Source organism: Ornithodoros turicata, unplaced genomic scaffold, assembly GCF_037126465.1.
Source record: "Ornithodoros turicata isolate Travis unplaced genomic scaffold, ASM3712646v1 Chromosome22, whole genome shotgun sequence".
In the NCBI taxonomy this organism is placed as follows: domain Eukaryota; kingdom Metazoa; phylum Arthropoda; class Arachnida; order Ixodida; family Argasidae; genus Ornithodoros; species Ornithodoros turicata.
The window spans coordinates 1345888-1367276 of record NW_026999340.1 but is presented as its reverse complement, the minus strand read 5'-3'; positions in this window follow the sequence as shown (position 1 = coordinate 1367276).

The following is a 21389-nucleotide window of genomic DNA, read 5'->3' as shown; positions in this document are numbered from 1 at the left end:
TAGATGGCTCACTTTGATACGCGAGGGTTTTAAGAACTCTTTCACGATGACAAAGAATTTAATCGAGTGTATTCATATTTTCTATATACTCTATAACGTAATGTGAATTCTCCATGATGCGGACAGTAAAAGTTACGAATATTTTTTTAACGAAATTTACTTAAAACTCGAAGAAATGGTCATCCGAGTCGTCGAACCCGTTTCCGGAAGAAAGCAACACGCTGGCGTGGGGTGCCGCGTTAACGCGTCGGGCACCGAATTGCGTTCGGTTTCGGAAGGGTGCCCGGGAAACGCCGCCCGGCGTGTTGCCGAAACGCATTCGACGACTCGGATCACTTTTTCCTCGAGTTTTAAGTAAATTTCGTTCGAAAAATATACAATATGTGACTAAATAGATAGCTTTTTAATCTATATATTAAAAAATTGTAAGAAAGAGTGTACAGTTTTGACTTTGAAAATTTAAACAATAACCTTTGGTGTTGGAGTTTCCGTTTTGTTTCATTATGAGCTAAAATCTTCTAAAATTAAAGTATGCCCTTCCCATTTGTAGTGCCTCATATGCCGTGACATAACGAACAGACTCATTGTTTTTCAGTATGGCTAATGAAGAACCTCGGGTACATTCTGTGAATTGGAGCTACGTTTATGTGTGCTGCTTTGGTTAAGTTGTGCAAAAGGAATATTTACTTATTATAATTACATATCTTATGCATAGTGCTCATCTTCATTGGTTAAACATTTCTGATGACTGTTGTGTGATTCGATTCTCCCAAAATCTTATAGCAATTGCGTGCCGCATGTTATGATGATTAGAATTGTAGACTGCGCGTCATTTGATAATAGATTCCTTTCAATATAGTATTGTCAACTGTCCAATCGTCTGAGAAAATATATACACTGTGTAATTTAACTCATAAAATAAGCTTTCGCAAAATATTAGTGTTCCTCTTTGTAAACAAAGATTGATGTAACATGCCTCTAAATTTCTATTAGCGATCTTGTGCAATTCTTTCCTTCGGATGTCGGTGTTGTATAGAGTTTGACCGTGTAAAATCTCTTTGATGTCCAACGCTGATTCCGTGCGAAGATCCTTGTACATAGTGTCTCCTTAGCAATCTTCAATCTAATCAAAAGCTGTTTTCGTTGCGATGTGTAGAATACATTACAATGATGACAAAGAATACAACTATTATTATTTCAATTATACACTTGTTTATTTCAATAAATTACAATTCTATTCCAAACTCGGAAGTTTCCGTTTGTTGTCTTGATTGATGAATTCCGAAGACATCAAGTAGTTTATTCTGATTATTAGGCGCTTGAATCCAGCGTTGATTAACGCGGGTGATATGTTGCCGCCGTGTTTGTATTGCTTCAACAACTTGCACTTTGTTGCGATGAACTTGCACAGTCTCTTATTGATGTTTCCCTTCTTTGTACGAAGATTCTTGAATGTCGTACAAGAGAGTATTAGATGAAAATCGTCCGGTGGCCCACCACAATTGATATGTTTGTTGAGTTTCAATAAGGGATGATACCTCAGACCTTGCACGGCAATATTGAACTTCTGTTCATTCGACATCCTTGACTGGTAGAATAAAATAAATGTGTAGAGGTTCTAAGGTGGAATATACCACGTGATAAGAATTTTTATGTACTTTCCATTTCAACCGTTAGGTGTAATTTCAACAAATCCGTAATGAATCGCGCGATATAGACTGCTTGTATATGATAATTTGATCTGATTGCTTTCTTGATTAATGCAATGCCCATTGCAATGATTACAATTACGTTTGGTCTAGTGTATTTCAATTCTTCGTTAGCAAACCTCAAAAACTCCACCATCAATCCAAGTGGTCCTTCCGATGTTGACGTGCAAATATTTTTATAACTATTGTAGATTCGGCATACAAGTTGTCGCATCTTGAATTCCATAATTTGCACCATATCTCCGAATAAGACCATGTCTAGGACGTATTGAAATGCATCGATAAATGAATCGTTTCGCAGCTCCTCCTTTTCGAAGCAACTTTTTATCAGGTCCTCCCATGACGTATGGTAACGAGTACAAAATCCGTCCATCTCTTCAATGTATAGCAATTGTCTGTTCTGTTTTGTAGTGTGCCTCAACATTTAATTAAATCATATTGGTGCTAATTTTATTTATTAAAATTTTATTATCAGGTTCATATGTTCCACGTGACGTTAGAATTATGAAAGTCAATTTACAAAAAAAAGATGTAATGTGTAATGAAAAATGTATGCTTTCAATGATTCTACGTACAAGACAGCGCTAGAGACCCTCCTTCCCTAACTTGACTTGCGGGATTCGGTTTATGGCGTTCAACTATACATTGTATACCAAGACCATTGTTGGATTCCCCTACTCCCTGCGGGCGTAACCTTAACGAAAGTGTACGGGAACTCAGCTTTCCTCTCTCACTTCGTTTCCACTAGTGGGCCCTGAATGGAAAAGACATGTTTCTGTGATGTATATTTGCGCTGCGTGGTTACGAAAAAAATGTTTACCTAAATTAATTACTGCTTTTGACTTTGTTCAGATGATCACTCGACTGATATTAATAAAAATATTGTACTAGTTGGGAATGTATTTTTAAGTTGTGTGCGTTGATTTCCGCTATAGCAAACACAATAATTTGCATTTCCGATGAGTTGTTTGTGGCTTCTGCATGTAGGAATTACTATTGCAAAGTTATCATAAAAAGATGTAATTAAATTTGATTCTCGTTTTCGAATGAGTATTGTTTCTATCACTGAATAAACTTGACTTTCACTCGATTGATATTTTGTGAGTTGAGAATAATGAATGCCTAATAGTTGTGTCTGATCTAAAATACGTTAAATGCAACGTTTCTCGTTTTGGTTGAATATTGTTTGCGCCGATAATATTTTCTCGTTTGCTTGGATAATGTTTCTCTAAAACCAGTTTGTACTGACATAAAAGTCTATTCTTAGATTTTTTTTTGTGTGTGTGCTATTGTTTTTTGATAGAATTCTTATTGTGTTCTTGAGAGTCGAATAATTCCAATGTCTATTTGCGGTCAGTAAAAATTTCGTCTCTGTACACCGGTCCTAAGAATATTTCCTTTTGGAGGAAACAATGTGAAAAAGAGAGAGGATTTCCCCACCCCGCAGATTGACAACAGGTTCTTCGCTTTTGGCTGTATAAATGGAGAGAGTGACCCCACCGGGCTGCATAGAGGGAGAGTGTGACCCCACCGGTGTCTTGAGTCTGGTTGTACTGTGTAAAGCATAGCTGTGCTGCGTGTTGGGATAGCTCTGTCAAGGTAATGATTATAGTGCCTGAGTAGGATGAAAATTCTATATTGTTAGCTCGCAAGGTTGATTTTATGATAGTTCAAAATATATATTATTTCAATTTCAAATTGTAATGTTTGATAGTTTGTTTCGCTATTATTTTCCTGTGTGTTGTTTACATGTTGGCAGATGCATCGTTCAAAGCGTTTCTCTGCTATTCATCCGTGCATGTTTATCGTTTTGATTGATTCTTTGTCAATTATTTTCCTACATGTGTCTGTTGTTACCGTTGGTAGATGCACGTTTAGAGTGTTTCTCTGCTATTCATCCGTGCATGTTTCTTGTATGTTAGATTGTTCTTCAACTATTTATCCTTTGTGTACCTCTTGTTTACGTGTTGGATTTTGGCTCTCTATTAGCTGTTGATCTTGTTTCAGTAATATTTTTCTGTCTGTTGTTTACACGTTGGCAGATGCGCCGTTTGAGTGTTTCTCTGCTATTCAGCGTTAGCTGTGCTGTACTAAATTATTCATCATGTGCCGTTCAAAGTGTTTCTCTGCATGTGCATCCGTGCATGTTTATCGTTGTGATAGATTCTTTTTTCATTTATTTTCCTGCATCTGTCTGTTGTTTATGTGATGAGTTTTGGTTCTCTATTAGCTGTTGATCGTTTTGTTTCTCATTATTTCCGTATGTCTATGCTGTTTACATAATAAGAAATTGATTAATTGTGTAATGTTGGAACTTATCTTCCCTAATGCGCTCGAAAATGTTCATAACTGTCAGGCGTACGCCTCCCGTCTTCAACAAATCATGGCAGATATTATTAGAGTTGGTTGTTGGATAGGAGCGTGCTATGCGGTGAAGTTATTTTTTTAATATATTTTCTGTGTTGAATTCATAAAACAAAGTAAGGTTTGTAGTGTCTCTTAGAATGAAAATTGTATGGGTTCGACTAATTAAGTCACGCAGATGATTTTATGATAGATAAAATTATAGATTATTCTCCTCCTCTGTTGCTTTTTTTATTAAGAATAGCTTCTTTGTAGTGTTATAGATTTGATTTCCTCTTGTGTTCGTGTCCCATGGTCTTCCAGGTTCTCTGCTGTCCACATACATATATCGGCACTTGTAATTATAGCCACACTATGGTGGTCACGTATAATAATGTTAGACTTTTGATAATAAAACTTTTAATTTTGATTGTAATCTTATTGATTAAAAATATATTTTTTTGATTAAATGTGTCATAATGGAATACTAGTTGTTGTGCATGAAGTTACGTACATCTGTCAGAACTTTGTAATTAAAACTCCGCTTGAGTGCGCATGTTAGACTTTTATAATAAAACTTTTAATTTTGATACACGCACCACCTGAAAAAAATTGCGAACGAAGTCGTCCCAGGGTGAAAAAATCGCCAAAGATGTGGCCCGATGTTGACAGTGTGCATGTCCCTACTTGTGCGCCGCATGACAAAATGCGAATGAAAGTCGGCCCAGGCTGAAAATAGCCAAAGAAGTAAGCCCAGTGTGTACAACCATAAGTGTACGCTCAGCTCTTCAGCCAGCTGGTAAAAACACGGACAGCCCCTCACCTGCGCACCACCCACCGCGCGCTAGAAAAAAAAAAAAAACGCTAGAGAAGTCGGCCAGGGCGCTCGGAGCCCGTAGGCCTGCTGGTGAGCACCCGGACAGCCCCTCACCTGCGCGCCACCCACCGCGCGCTAAAAAATAATAAAAAATCGCTAGAGAAGTCGGCCTCAGCTATTGTTCTTGAAGTTACATACATCTATCAGAACTTTGTAATTAAAACTCGTGGTATTGCATCGTGCCTGTAATAAGTATAATCTTTGTTTGGTGTATTGTGTTTCTTCTGCATCAGGTTTTCTGGTTAAGTTTTTCTCCTTCACGAGAGTAATAACATAATTTCTGACATTAATGACTTTAATAAAGATATTTTCACTTGTACTTTTGTGTATGGCTATCCTTTGCATGTAAACAGCCTACTGCACACCCATTGTAGATGAAAAAAATTACGACTGAAGTCGGCACAGATTGAAAAAATGACGAAAGAAGTCGGCCCAGGCTGAAAAATGTAAGAGGGTAAACGCGCACGCAGCCCTCCGGCCACGCTCCGCCCACGGGTAAGAGCCTCCACCCGAGCGCCGCCCGCCTGGCGCGAGGAAAAATACGCGAAAAAAGTCGGCGCGAAGGGTGGCGCTGCCCTAGCGGGGGAGCCGGCGTTTAACATGGCCGTAGTTTCTCAACATATACATACTACTATGACAGGAAAGAGAAGAAGCATGTCACTATCCCTTGCCCCCAATCAGTGAAGGTTTATAACAGCTATATGGGGGGAGTCGATCTTCTCGATTCCATGTTGGGCCTGTACAGAATACATATCAGGGTCCAAGAAATGGTATCTGAAAATATTTTTCCATGTGATTGACCTTGCACTAGTAAACTCATGGCTGGTATGGAGGCGCATGAAGGAGACACAATGCCACTTGTTGACTTCAAAATGTCCGTGGCGGAGGGACTGTGCAGAAGTGTGAAGCCTGTCGAAAACAGAAAACGTGGCTGCCCCAGTAATACAATTGAGAACGAGCTCGCAGAAAAAAAGCAGCGTGATCCTACTGCACGGGTGCCCACGCAAGATGTTCGTCTGGACAAGGTGGACCATATTGCTACCTGGCGAGAGAAAAGGGCACGGTGTAAGCTGCCTAACTGTACAGGAAAATCGTTTGTAGAATGTCGAAAATGTCGTGTCACTCTGTGCCTCAACAAAGACAGAAACTGTTTTCTGACCTTTCACTGTGCGTAAGTAGACAATGCTTTGTGTAGCAACGACAAGAAAGTCTCAGCACAGCTCACGTGACTACAATATAACGCGATTTTTTTCACTCAATGGAAGCTGAAGTCAATATCCATGTATGTATCTGTAATAAACATTTTTCATCTCAAGAACAATGTCCGTTGAAGCATAATGTGCCACTAAGGCACAATCTGATTTTAAACAAATTAAAAAAATCGTTTTTTAAAAAAAAAACGTTGTGGTCGTTTTAGTGTGGCCATGCTGCACCAAATATATTTTTTCAATAAAAACAAAAAAAAGATCATGTAGTAGAAGGTTAACATTTGTTATCTAATAACATGTATGAAATGGAATGTTCAGTACATTGGTGAAACTTCCAATACCATGCGTCAGAGGTTTTACGGTCATAAATCCAACATTGTCAATAATCGCCCCACTCCCGTTGCTATACATTTTAATCTTCCCTAGTACGACATGGATACACACCTGTCTGTTGCAATTCTGGAATCTGGCTACACCACCGATTGCAAACGCAAAAATCGCGAGTCCTTCTTCATTTCTAAGTTTTCTTCTTTAAAACCACGGGGACTAAACGTTCATGGCGGTCCTCTGCAGTTGTTCAACCCATCATCCAGCTAAGCTACTTCATTCACCTTCTGTTCTTAGCATTCTGAGCTCCATTTTCCCTTCAGCCCATAAGGTCACTCGGACCTTCCCACGCAGTTCAACAAAAGCTGTGTTCTCTACGTACGCGGCTAGACATCCACCTGTGCCCCCGTTTTTCATCACCAAGTCGTTTGAACCCCAATTCTCCGAATGTCTCATTTACCCGTACACTTTCTCTTTCCTGATTCTTATGTGACGGTTGCTCACGTGATGCATTGTATTACTGTCTGGTTGTTTTCTGTTTACTTGGTTCTGGAAACCTGTTTTATTGTATCTGTTCTCTTGGGTTATATATACTTGTGTCACACTTAGTTCTGTAACCTGAAGAAGTGCAGTGTCTTGCACGAAAGTTCTTGTTCAAATTGCTCCTAACCGTTTTTCATGTTACGTGTGTGATTCCCTCATCGCGGGCTCCTTGACAGTGTTTCTCTTTTTTTCTTTCCCTTTCCGACGTAGAATATATATCTTTAAAAAAATGCTTTGCTCGCTCTGGAATTTTTCCCCACGTAACCACTAACCTCCATACCTTTCGGAATGCTTGCCAATTCCTGCCTGTTGTCCCGTTTCGTCCCCGTGTACGTGAACCTCCCATTTCTGTAACCGGTCTCTGTAACTCTCTAACAAAGGTGTCATTCACTCCGGCCTTAGAAGCTCATACGGACCCGGGCTGTTGACCCACAATTCGCATGAAACTTTAAAGTGCAGCTCCGCTGCTGTTCCGAAAGTATGAAGACGTTTGATATTCAGAACCGTGGTCCCAACTTCATTCATAAACGCACATTGCTTTCCAAATTTCCATACTCCTTCGTGAGAAATTTGAGAAAAACTACCGGGCGGCGGTTCCACTTGTGACGTCATACTTGGAACTGCGCGGATTGGATAGCCACACCTAGCCAGCTCTGCCTGGCAACCAGTTTGTGTTTACACTCCGTCATGGCCGCTGTATCGTGCTGAAATAGCTGTCACGAGCTATCGGGGACCACCGCACCGTTTTATCACGTTTCTTATAAGAAATACTTCTTCGAGCACGTACGTCTTCGAGCACGTACTCGTTCTCGTTCTCAATAGCTTTGGTGGTGCTTTCTGCACGCGCAGCAAGTCCGCGCATAGTGCGCTGCCAAAGCTATTGAGAATGCGTACGAGTGCGTCACACGTTAGGTGTTAGGTCTTGTTGGTAGCATGAAGCACAGTGCGGGCACAGAATGTCCGCTCACGACGGCCGTCGTTGCACAACGAGGCCATCCTGTAAGGCTTGTTAAAGAAGACCGGCAAAACTATCTTTGAGGCTATTAACGACAGCAATTATCACGGAACACACCCAAAACATTCACCTTCGCCCATAGATCTCCGCCATCGCATCGACGATTTGGCGTTAGCCAAGCCACGAGCGCTGCTAAGCCAGGACGAAGCCGGGATTGGTCAGGGTTTGCCGACCACAGGACCGCCGTGCCAGGGAAATTTAAAAAAATTGTTTTCCTAAAAACTACAAACAAATGGGTGAAAATTTTTCACATGTATGCTCCCTGAGCGGAAACGAACGCACAGCCCAAGCATGGCTCCATTCTGTCGCAGTCGAAAATCGGCGGAGCTGAGCTTTAACACGTCACACCTAACCCTTTAAATACCATGCCAATGATAAGGACAGTGCCCAGAAGAAGAACACGCTCTGTTCGAAATATCGGCGGCTCCTGTCTTGAGGCTACTCCCTTCAAGTATTTTAATGATAGTTATGTGGAAGTCAATCAGACTATTACGCAGGTTACCCTGTATGTGACCTCCGGTTCCTGCTCTCAGTCCTCCAGAAGTGCTCACTACACTAGTTGACTATCGAAAACCTCAGCCTTTTCTGTTCAAAGTGCGCACCCAGTTCGCGTAGGATGTAGACGTTGAGGAACCAAGCTTTGTATCTTGGGCTGCTCAAATAGGCATGTTGTAGTGAAAGATGATGTAACATGAAATGTGGTTCATATAGTTGTGGCACTCAGATAATATCTTCATAATATGTCTGCAGAGACTGTTCCAAAATAGCATATGTGATGCAGCTTCATACATTACTGGGCTTCCGGGAAAAATCCGATCCACCTGATACAGACGGCAACCTTTGTAATGGTGTCTGACACATTTTTAGCAGCCACTGTTTTAAAATATACATTAAAAATGCTCCTAAGTATCACAAAGTTCTTCACTTCTTTTGTTTACTTTAAAAACCCTTGTGAAGGGATTTACATAAAGGGGGGAGGTTTGTATCCAACAAAGACATAACAAAATGATGTACACAAAAATACACAAAATTCGTTCACTCACCTCAAAGAAGTTCATTCGGCCTGAAAATGATCATAGCGCTTGGAAATCAATGACGATATATTTTGTTCTGATGCTATGTGGGTAGGAAGGTCATTCCAGTTTGACACCATCAGCTGGAGCGGAGAGTAGAGAAATTTTTTTTTTGTTTGTGTAGGTGGAGCAAGTACTTTGTGCGGGTCATCAAGTCTTGGAAGTAACTTGTGAGGGGATTGACAGTAAGTGGGGTGGGAGGGTGACCGTAATATAACTTATGAAAGAATGCCGGGCTTGATACCTTTCATCTGGTAATCAAACAGTTGGGCTTTAATGGCTGAGACGCTGGAAAAAGGATGATAATCACGAGCAACAAACCGTGTTCTGTACAAATTCTACTTTGTCGATTAAGAGATGTTGGGATGGGTTCCAGATTGCAGGGGCATATTCCAGTTCTTTTGAACATGGCAGTTGATGGTCTGAGACTGGAACACATAGAAAGGACAATTACATACAAAGCATCAAGTGCCTAAGAAATGAATGATGAAAGAAGGCAGTCACTGGAAAGGTTAGCCAGTAGTAGGGCTTGAACCCACATCCTCTCTATTACCGATCCAGGGCTCTTACCAATTCAGCTAAGCTAACAAGCCTCTCCAGTGACTTCCAAGGGTGCGGATGTACCCTAGGAATAGGTTTATGGGAAGGAGAACATTAGTTACTGTTATTATACAGGCATAGCTCTCTGTTCAGTATGATCACCGCAGAGCACATTTGCAGGAACTCACAGGCACAAAACTTGCATAATAAATATGTAATAGCCTCAAACAGCTATTAGATATAATAACTAGGACATGGAACTCTAATAGCAGATGGTCTGGCAGTACAACACAGGTAATCTTGCCATCACTATATATTTCCCAAAATGCTGAAAATAAATCGATAGAACTACTGTAATGAACTGCTCAATTTTTCACCTCAGATATATTTTTAGCACTCTCTCATTCATGTTTTAAAATATACATGCATCGAACCTGCAGAAGCTTGTGTGTGTAAGTAGAGCCACACATCTCATGTGCAACAGGCAGGATAAGTTGTGTTGAGATAAGTCAAGTCCTTACGTGTGCTCACCACCTGTAGATTCCTTTAAAGGGAAGAAAAAAGTTTTTGTTAGTAACAACTTCATGCTACATACCACATTTATAAAAGAAATTGGTCCCGTACCAGACGGACAACTGTCATGACCATTGCCAGATCTCTTCCTCTCCTGTTTCTTCCACTTTCATGAAGTCATCACCCTAAAATTGTTTTAAAAAAAAAGCGATATGTAATTTTATGAGGATCTCATTTCATAGAAAATTAAATAAGGCTACCAGGCACGAAAGGCGTCAGCCTGATGAGGTGCCTAACACCAATACAGTGTGTGATAACTGAGATATTACCACTACGAGCATACAGCAAATCACAATCACATAAATAAAATACACAATTGCACCGAGCTGTGCACATTTTCACACACAAATACATAACAGAGTGGCCTGTCTCTAATAAGACTTCAACAAGTTTGTGTAACTCGGTTTTGAAACTGGACACAGGAAGGCCATTTCCAATCAGCTGAAAAAAATTGTTCAGAAAAGGAACGGTTTCTGCTGATTTCCGTAGTTGGTCGGTGGCAGTGGAACCTTGTAAGGTGGTACAGTGATGGATTTCATAACGTAATGGCCAGTGTTTGGGATGGCGCTAAAAGATCCTGAATTTGCAAGGCAATTTTGTGTAAGTGTCTGAATTCCAGGTGAACACTTCGTCTACTTATTTTTCATGTCTTGAAGGAGCTGAGGGGCTGGATGGATGGATGGATGGGTTGTAGTGGCACTCCTGGTGGGCCTCTTTGCAACGAGGGTCCAGCACATTGCACCTGTAGACATGGTTGTCTTACACCAGGCTTTCTTTCTTTTTTTTTTTTTTGTGCAGTGCAATTTTCTCGTAGTTCCCCTCTGTGGCGTTCCCCCAGATTAGACAACAATAGCACAGCTTGAGGTAAACTAAGGATTTCAACTGCGTTGGTTTAGAATCTAGAGCCCTTCTTTACTATGGGCGGTGTCCTGCATATTATAAGGAAAACAAATAGAAGAAAACTTGTGCCTGATCCCTGCCTTTGTATTTCCAACATTTGATTCCACATCTTGTCCAAGGAAGTCATGAACTACATTGGTGCACATTGCTGTGACAATTAAAATGTTACACCTAGATGCGGAATACACAGCTTCATTTTACGTACTGTGGATGTTACTTACTGGGTCATTCCAGGCCAAATCACCCAAAGGTCGTGCTCGACCCCCCTCATTTGGCTTCTAAAAATTATCATGGACTCCTTATTGCAAATAAATACATTTTCCCGAGTTTCACTGGACAATGTTGAACTGTTGTCGATCTAGGCGGGGCCAAAGTTCGTCAGAATCGCGAAATCAAAGCTACGAAAAAAGTTACATACTGAGCAGGGTTTTGAGTTTAGATGGACTTTAGTGACATAGAATGAAAGAGCTTGGCCTTAGCATTCTACCAATGTCAAGTTCTTCCTTCTTGTTTCATTTCTGGCCAGCGAAACAGAGCTGCTTTTTGGCGCTATTTCTTACAACTTTGCGCCTTGCTAAGGGCATTTTTCGCACAAGTTGGAAGGGACAAATAAATTCAGCGTGTTCTGTACCTTCCATACTTCAAAATCACATGTTTTGAAGGCCGACCACACAATATTTTTGCCCCGTTTAATCCCAAATGCCGTACGTTTGGTAAAGTTGGCCGTTTTCAACGTCGTTTTTGAAAAGGAAGCGGTCGGCCGAGAACAATCCAAATAGATGGAGATGACAGATAAATATCTATACTAAAGCATATAAAAAATTGAGAAGGTATTTTTTGATAAGGGCGAGAAAATATTTTTTATGTCCCGCATGGTTACGCGAGGGCCGCACGAGACGGCTTCCTGTGCTGTCAGGCGCGCGAACAGATCGCGTGCCTAGGTTTCAGAAGTCGCGTCCTGTGGCCGGATATGAGCATTTCCTCTTTTTTGCCAGCCCTTTTGTTAATAAAATGTGTAGTTTTTATTGTCATCAGTGCATTGGTAAGTATTGTTAGTAGGTGTTTCTCAGTCTTTCATTCGCGGCGTTTTAAAGTGGTAGTCATGAGAAACGACAGCGGTGCTTTCACACTCACAAGGAACATTATGAGCAAACCATACTATCCCTTCAAATGCGCTTTTCTTATGATTAATAGCAACGCAGATCACGTTGTGAGCGGATAGCTTTTGCTGCATTGTAGCGTCCAAAAACGCGCTCTACATCCACGTAACCTTTAACACATCGCCTTGAAATCGGTTTAGGAGAGCTCATCCGCGGCTCAGCTGATTAGTTTATGATCGTCTTTCTCACATGTGATGCATGCAGTGTAACCAAAAAGGTTGTTATTGCTCCAAGTTTCTTGCTGAAGTCGTTGTGTTGAACAATGGCCGAAGTAGGAACGTCAGCAAATGCGCGCGTGCAACATGAAGGACTGCGGTATGAAAGTGCGTGGCACGCACGGAGACTCCAGTCGGAGCAGCGTTCAAGACCTACCTTTTCACCGTAGAGAGGAAATTGTAGTGGTCACTTCTAATGAGATACCCTACCAATGGTCGCCTTTGCTTTTTAACGTTTCAAAAGAAAATATGTAATAATAATGAAACCGTTGTGCATTCATTTACGTGGGCATCTTGTTGCTGTCACTGTTACAATCGCGAAAATAAAATATGTAGACAGTCTGAATTGCAAATAAACTGTTTTTATAATTCCAGCCTGCTTGGGTGATCATCATAGTAGCATAGATGCGACTTAGCTGAATATAATGTCTGTTCAGGTCCTCCATAAGGGATAGGAAAACTTCACCACACGGAAAAACGTTATCAGAACCAAGCTTCGCGACCCACCCATGCGCCGTTCAGCGTAGCTATGTGTAGAGTGGATCGGATATAAAAATTATTTTCTCGCCCTTATCAAAAAGTACCTTCTCAATTTTTTTATATGCTTTAGTATAGATATTGATCTGTCATCTCCGTCTATTTGGGTTGTTCTCAGCCGACCGCTTCATTTTCAAAAATGGCGTTGAAAACGGCCAACTTTACCAAAAGTACGGCATTTGGGATTAAATGGGGCAAAAAGTATTGTGTGACCGGGCTTCAAAACATGTGATTTTGAAGTACGGAAGGTACAGAACACGCTGAATTTATTTGTCCCTTCCAGCTTGTGCGAAAGGTGCCCTTAACAAGGCGTAAAGTTGTAAGAAATAGCGCCAGAAAGCAGCCCTGTTTCGCTGGCCGAAAATGAAACACGAGGGAAGAACTTGATATTGGCAGAATGTTAGGGCTACGCTCTTTCATTCTATATCACTAAAGTCCACCTAGACTCAAAACCTTGCTCAGTAGGTAACTTTTTTCGTAGAATGATTTTCGCGATTCTGACGAACTTTGACCCCGCCTAAATCGACAACAGTTCAACATTGACCAGTAAAACTCGGGAAAATGTCTTTATTTGCAATAAGGAGTCCATGATAATTTTTGGAAGCAAAACTGATGGGGGGGGGGGAGCACGACCTCTGGGTGATTTGGCATAGAATGACCCTACTGCACTGGCATGGCTGCATTCTGAACAGCACTCGGAATGTATAGTATATCTTTTGATTTAGTGCGTAAACTTCAATTTTCCTTAATCCTTATTTTTCTTTTTTTGCGTAAATGCTCTCCTAACATCTGTATGCCACAACGTAATTCTCACAAGGAGAGTAAACACTGCATAAATTATACAGAAGACACTAACCTCGTCGCGTCCACATGCAACAGTCTTGGAAGATAGATTCAAGGAAAGCACTGCGGACTGCTGTAGGCGGAGATCCTTTGTACACAAAATGAGGGGTCCGTCTCATAGTCTGCATTCTTCAAACACGATTGGCAAAATCTGCTGCCAACCATACGTGCCGCTGCGGTTGAACGCGCAGTATCGTAGGGAACTGAATGCCCGCCGAGAAATTTCGCTTTGACGACACAACCGAGACATGTCAAATGAAGTCTGTGTACCTCGATAAATTGGTCGTTGTCCCAAAAGATATACATTAAAGGGTCTCTGACCAGAACCTGGTCAATGTCTTTGTTTGTATGGATAACGAACCTACATGGTGCCTCCAAGTTACAACTGAAACGTTTCGTCTCTGCGGAGCCGCCAATTATTCCAAACAAGGAGCCGAAAAGCGGTTTCGATTTCTGCCCTCAACTCGTGCGATCAGCGCAAAACTCTAGCTATTATGCAGTGGTTTTCCCATGTGTATGACGTCAAACGCCCGCGACGTTTATTGGTGGAAAGTCCACACCGGAAGTTCGGGAGGTTTCCGCAACTTCCGTATTGCTGGGTGCTTTTTCAATATGGACGCGGAAGCACAGCGGAGTCGAGAAGTCAGCTTTTCAGCTACCTTTCAGCAGCTGAGAGGCACATGCTACGTGCAGCAGAGTTTGGAGGCCTTGCTTTTGAAATGTTGAGCCGCGAATCGACTTCAGCATGAAGAGGAAGTTCCAACGACAGACTGTTAGATGAGCTTTCAGCATCCATCACGATGAAGCACATGAACAGTTTGTGTAAATTTCATGTTTGACGGCGCCGTGTAAAGGGGCCGGAGTGGTTCATTGCATAATAATGCCGAAAGAAGTCGAGTGCTTATGTTGCAAGGAGCTGCTCTTAAAGTAGCATATTTAGAACTTCGAGGGCAGCACGAACCTAGCGCTCATATTCACAAGTAAGAAGCGTACGTGTCTCATGCACAATCATGCTGGTTGGTTTCAATTCAAAATAGTTTTTCTGAACGTTTCGTTATTGTTCGTCACTTATTCAAGAAGAGTGCAGCTGAATTAATACTCTGCGCCCTACTAGCTTTAGTTTTGTTCAAAGCTTGCGTGTCTCATACAGGAAATAGATACGTACACTACATACCAACAGTTCGTGGGATGGATGTTGCACAAACTTGAAAAAAACAAGAGAATCGTTATACCAGTCTGCGCGGTGAACAGGATACGAAAAGCCTTTCCCATAGTAACTACTACATGCTTTAAATACCCAAGATACTAGGTGGAAGTACCCCCTACAGGGGGTGCCCTTGCAATTTCACCTGTAGACTAACGATGCAACTATAATAATGACCTGATAGCACCCAAATAGTATTGTTTAGGCACCTCAAGTATTTTAATGATCGTTATGTGGAAGTAAATCAGACTGTTATGCAGGTTACCCTGTGTGTGACCTCGGTTCCTGCTCTCAGTCCTCCAGAAGTGCTCACTACACAAGTTGACTATCGAAAACCTCAATCTTCCATGCATGATGTAAAACCCCAGTTCGCTTGCTTCCTAGCCATTTTTTCATTCTCAATCTTCCTTTTGTGTGCAAAGTGCACACCCAGTTCGAGTAGGATGTAGACCTTGAGGAACCAAGCTTTGTATCTTGGGCTGCTCAAATACTCAAATAGGCATGTTTTAGTCAAAGATGATGTAACATGAAATGTGGTTCATATAGTTTATTGTGGCACTCAGATAATATCTTCATAATATGTCTGCAGAGATTGTTCCAAAATAGCATATGTGATGCAGCGTTATACATTATTGGGCTTCTGGGAAAAATCATGATTCACCTGGTACAGACGGCAGCCTTTGTAACAATGTCTGACACATTTTTAGCAGCCACTGTTTTAAAATATGCATTAAAAATGCTCCAATTATTGTGAATTATGAAAGTATCACGAAGTTCTTCATTTCATTTGTTTACTTAAAGACCCTTGTGAAGGGATTTACATAAATGCGGGAGGTTTTTTATCCAAAAAAGACAAATACCAAAATGATGTACACCAAATTCGTTCACTCACCACAAAGAAATTCATTCGATCTGAAAACGATCATAGCACTTGGAAATAAATGACGATACATTTTGTTCTGATGCTATGTGGGCAGGAACGTCATTCCAGTTTGACACCATCAGCTGGTGCGGAGACTAGAGGAATTTTTTTGTTTGTGTAGGTGGGGCAAGTACTTTGTGCGAGTCATCAAGTCTTGGAAGTAACTTGTGAGGGGACTGACAGTAAGTGGGGTGGGGAGGAGTGCGACTGTAATATAACTTATGAAAGAATGCCAGGCCTGATACCTTTCATCTGGTAATCAAAGGAGTAAGAAAGAGTTTGGCTTTAACGGCTGAGACGCTGGAAAAAGGATGATAACCACGAGCAACAAACCGTGCGGTTCCGTACAAATTCTACTTTGTCGATTAAGAGATGTTGGGGTGGGTTCCAGATTGCAGAGGCATATTCCAGTTCTTTTGAACATGGCAGTTGATGTTCTGAGACTGGAACACATAGAAAAGGCAAATACATACAAAGCATCAAGTGCCTAAGAAATGAATGATGAAAGAAGGCAGTCACTGGAAAGGTTAGCCAGTAGTAGGACTTGAACCCACATCTTCTGTATTACCGATCCAGGGCCCTTACCAATTGAGTTAAGCGGACACGCCTCTCCAGTGACTTCCAAGGGTGCGGATGTAACCTAGGAATAGGTTTATGGGCAGGAGAACATTAGTCACTGTTATCATACAGGCATAGCTCTCTGTCCAGTATGATCACCGCAGAGCACATTTACAGGAACTCACAGGCACAAAACTTGCATAATAAATATGTAATAACCTCAAACAGCTATTATATACAATAACTGGGACATGGAACTCCAATAGCAGATGGTCTGGCAGTACAACACAGGTAATCTTGCCATCACTATATTTTTCCCAAAATGCTGAAAATAAATCGATAGAATTACTGCAATGAACTGCTCAATTTTTCACCTCAGATATATTTTTAGCACTCTGTCTTTCATGTTTCAAAACATATATGCATCGAACCTGCAGAAGCTTGTGTGCGTAAGTAGAGTCACACACCTCATGTGCAACAGGCAGGTCTGAGTTGTATTGAGATATGTCAATTCCTTGCGCATGCTCACCACCTGTAGATTCCTTTAAAGGGAACAAAAAACTTTTTGTTAGTAACAACTTCACTCTATATGCCACATTTATAAAAGAAATTGGTCTCGTACCTGACGGACAACTGTCATGACCATTGCCAGATGTCTTCCTCTCCTGTTCCTTCCACTTCCATGAAGTCATCACCCTAACATTGTTAAAAAAAAGCCATATAAATGCGATAACTGAGATATTACCACTACGAGCATACAGCAAATCACAACCACATAAATAAAATACACAATTGCACCGAGCTGTCCACATTTTCACACACACACACAAAAAAAAAATACATAACAAAGTGGACTGTCTCTAATAACACTTCAACAAGTTTGTGTAACTCTGTTTTGAAACTGGACACAGGAAGGCCATTTCCAATCAGCTGAAAAAATTTGTTCGGAAGAGGAACAGTTTCTGCTGATTTCTGTAGTCTGTCCGTAGCAGTGGAACCTTGTAAGGTGGTACAGTGATAGATTTCATACCGTAATGGCAAGTGTTTGGGATGGCGCTAAAAGATCCTGAATTTGCAAAGCAATTTTGTGTAAATATCTGATTTCCAAGTGAACGCTTTGTCTACTGTATTTTGCATGTGTTGAAGGAACTGAGGGGCTGGATGGATGGATTGTAGTGGCACCCCTGGTGGGCCTCTTTGCAACGAGGATCCAGCACATTGCACCTGTAGACAACCTGTAGACATGGTTGTCGACTTGTCGTATACCAGGCTTTCTTTCTTTCTTTTTTTGTGCACTGCAATTTTATCGTAGTTGCCCTCTGTGGTGTTTCCCCAGATTAGACAACAATAGTACAGCTTGGGGTAAACTAAGGATTTCAACTGCGTTGGTTTAGAATCCAGAACCCTTCTTTACTATGTGCAGTATGCTGCATATTATAAGGAAAACAAATAGAAGAAAACTTGTACCTGGTCCCTGCCTTGTACTTCCAACATTTGGTTCCACATCTTGTCCAAGGAAGTCATGAACTACATTGGTGCACACTGCTGTGACAAATATAATGTTACAACTAGATGCGGAATACACAGCTTCATTTTACGTACTGTGAATGTTGCATACTGCATGGCTGCATACTGCTATACTGCATGAATGTTGCAATTGGCATGGCTGCATTCAACAACACTCGCAATTGTAGAGTAATCTTTTGATTTAGTGCGTAAGCTTCAATTTTCTTTAATCCGTATTTTGCTTTGTTGCGTAAATGGTCTCCTAACATCTGCATGCCACAACGTAATTCTCACAAGGAGAGTAATCACTGTATAAATTATACAGAAGACACTAACCTCGTCACGTCCAGATGCAACAGTCTTGGAAGATAGATTCAAGGAAAGCACTGCGGACTGCTGTAGGCGGAGGTTCTTTGTACTCAAACTGAGGGGTCCGTCTCATAGTCTGCATTCTTCAAATACGATTTGCAAAATCCGCTGCCAACCATACCTGCCGCTGCGGTTGAACGCGCAGTATCGTACGGAACTGAATGCCCGCCGAATAATCTCGCTTTGACGACACAACCGAGGCATGTCAAATGAAGTAAGGGCTGTACCTCGATGAATTGGTCGTTGTTCCAAAAGATATAACTAAAGAAAACTTGGAAATACACACACTACGCTAACGCAGTGAAATAGCGCGCTGGATCCCGAAAGTCGTCGTAGCTCGTAGCCTCGTAGCTCCTCTTTCCACGGAAGTCGCTAATTGGATTACCGCAGTTATAAAACAGGTAGTAGATTTCGAAATATATACATAATTTTTATTTCCAGACATTGTGACAACAGTATATCGGCGTAAAAATGTTGGTTCTTGCTGAAAGTTGTTGTTGTAGTGCTCGATCACGTGACGGCATTCTGCACGCTGATTGCATGGGCGATTGACGTCATCCCGGTGGGATGACCAGATGAGTTTTCTATATATGCGTATGTTTTCTTGGTTTGACGCTAGGTGTGCCAGCGTCGGTGTGAACCGCGATGTTCAAAATTCGAGTTTACGAAAACTACGAGGTGTTGAGGCATGAATTTTCGTAGATGAAGTTGCTTTTGTGTATTCTATCGGTAGCCACTGCGGAAAAGGCTCTCCAGCTTCTGGTCAGAGACCCTTTAAGAAAACTTGGAAATACACACGCTACACTAACGCTGTGAAACAGCGCACGGGATTCCGAAGGTCGTCGTAGTTCGTAGCCTCGTAGCCAGTTCCTCTTTCCACGGAAGTCGCTAATTGGATTATCGCAGTTATAAGACAGGTCGCAGATTTCGAAGTATATACATACCTTTTATTTCCACACATTGTGACAACAGTATATCGGCGTAAAAATGTTGGTTCTTGCTGAAAGTTGTTGTTGTAGTGCACGATCACCTGACGGCATTCTGCGCGCTGATTGCATGGGCGATTGACGTCATCCCAATGGGATGACCAGATGAGTTCTCTATATATGCGTACGTTTTCTTGGTTTGACGCTAGGTGTGCCAGCGTCGGCATGAACAGCGATGTCCAAAATTCGAGTTCACAAAAACTGCGAGGTGTTGAGGCATGCATTTTCGTATGTGAAGTTGCTTTTGTGTATTCTATCGGTAGCCACTGCGGAAGAGTCTGTCCAGACTCTTAAATGGTCAGAAACCATTTAAGTCTGGGAACATGACCCACATTAAGTTTTATGCATGAAACAGTTTTTTCAACAAATCTTGTTCAACTTCTGTGCTACCTTACTCACCTGCATCAATTGAGCAACACAAACGCAGTACGGTCTTTTTCACTTTTTTTCCCCCGACGGTACATGCATATTATGATATCTCAGATGATATCACGTTAAAGTAGACAAAATGACATTTTGTCGCCTACTGACTCGGAACGTACGCTCCTTTGTTTGCCTGCTGCTACGTCCGTTTTTTCCCGGGATTGAAAACTGCCGGTCACAACTACAATCATGCACAACTGCAGAAGGTCGAACTACATTTCTCGTCCCCCGACGCTGATAAACAGTATATCGTACTATATATCCTAGCAGCACCGTAAAAATCGTCGGGCACCGTCTACGTCATTGCTTCACATCTGAATGGCAACGTAAGGTTTATGCAGTTTGGTGGGAGGCATAAAAAGTGGCTTTAAAGAGTCGCACAAAACTGTTATTTGGAAGCTCGCTGACATCATTGTTGCAAGTGTGTACCTCCTTTCGTAAGTGGACATCGCTTCTCCGCTTGCATTGAGAGAGAATGCTACCACTTCATTTTGTGGATTAGCCGCGCGGTGGCGCATGCTGTTTCTGAAGAGGCAGATTTTGTTCAAGTCGTTCTCGTCTTTCTCCATTTTGTTGTACGGAATCGGCATATAAAATAAATGGAAAGCTGTAATTTTGACATCATGTTTTACTGCTAAAACGGAACATTGCTACTTCAGTCTAGCTGTTGTGGAGCAAATCGTTGATGACTCTTGCGTCGGTTTAGTAGGGAATCGTGCAAGGAGTATTCTTTAAATGTTAGACGAAGAGGCAGAAGAACTCCAGACAGGTGCAGCCTGCACAATATCAAGTGACAAGCCTAACCACCCGCCCGTGAGACCTTGTCCAGTCCCCAGAAACAATAGAATGGTGGTAGTTTGCTATTTCCGAGCGAGTTGCCGAGGACATACCGCAAGCTTCAACCGCACGGCGAGCGAAAATGAGTGAAACAATCACGAATTGCGTAGTTTGAGGGTGGTAATAATAATAATTGGGCGTATACGTCGCTAGACAACTGAGTGTTTGGGGGTGGGGAGGGTATAATGTTTGGGAAAAAGTGCGGTTAGCCTGGTCTAGGTTGGCGGCTCGGTGCACAAAAGGGAAGGGAAGGATGAAAGATGGAGGGGAGAGAAATACGATGGTGATACAGGGGACGGAGAGGAGTGCAATCCCTCTTGGTCTGGGATTTGGTTACTCTAACCCCCGGTAGCAGCAACGACGCTCAACGATGAATCGAGTTCGCGGAGCTAGTAGAGCTCGGTTCTAGTTTCCACGCGTTGCACCAAACGCGCTCAACACTAGCGCCGCCCTCGAACTCGTATCAAACAACCACGCAGCGGAACAGTCCTCATCGACGGCTCAGGACACGGAGCGGATGTCATGCCGTCAGCTGTGTCGTCGGTTATTTGTTGAAATAGTCGTGTGAAGACGACAACGAATCGTTTTCAGTCATTACTACGAAGAAGAACAGTGTCGACGGTACTTCTGCTGATACAGTTGCATCCGTCAAGAAGGATGGGCGTACAATCGGATCTTCAAGATCTGGTAACGGTTTTGTGTAAGTGGCCATGTTGACTGC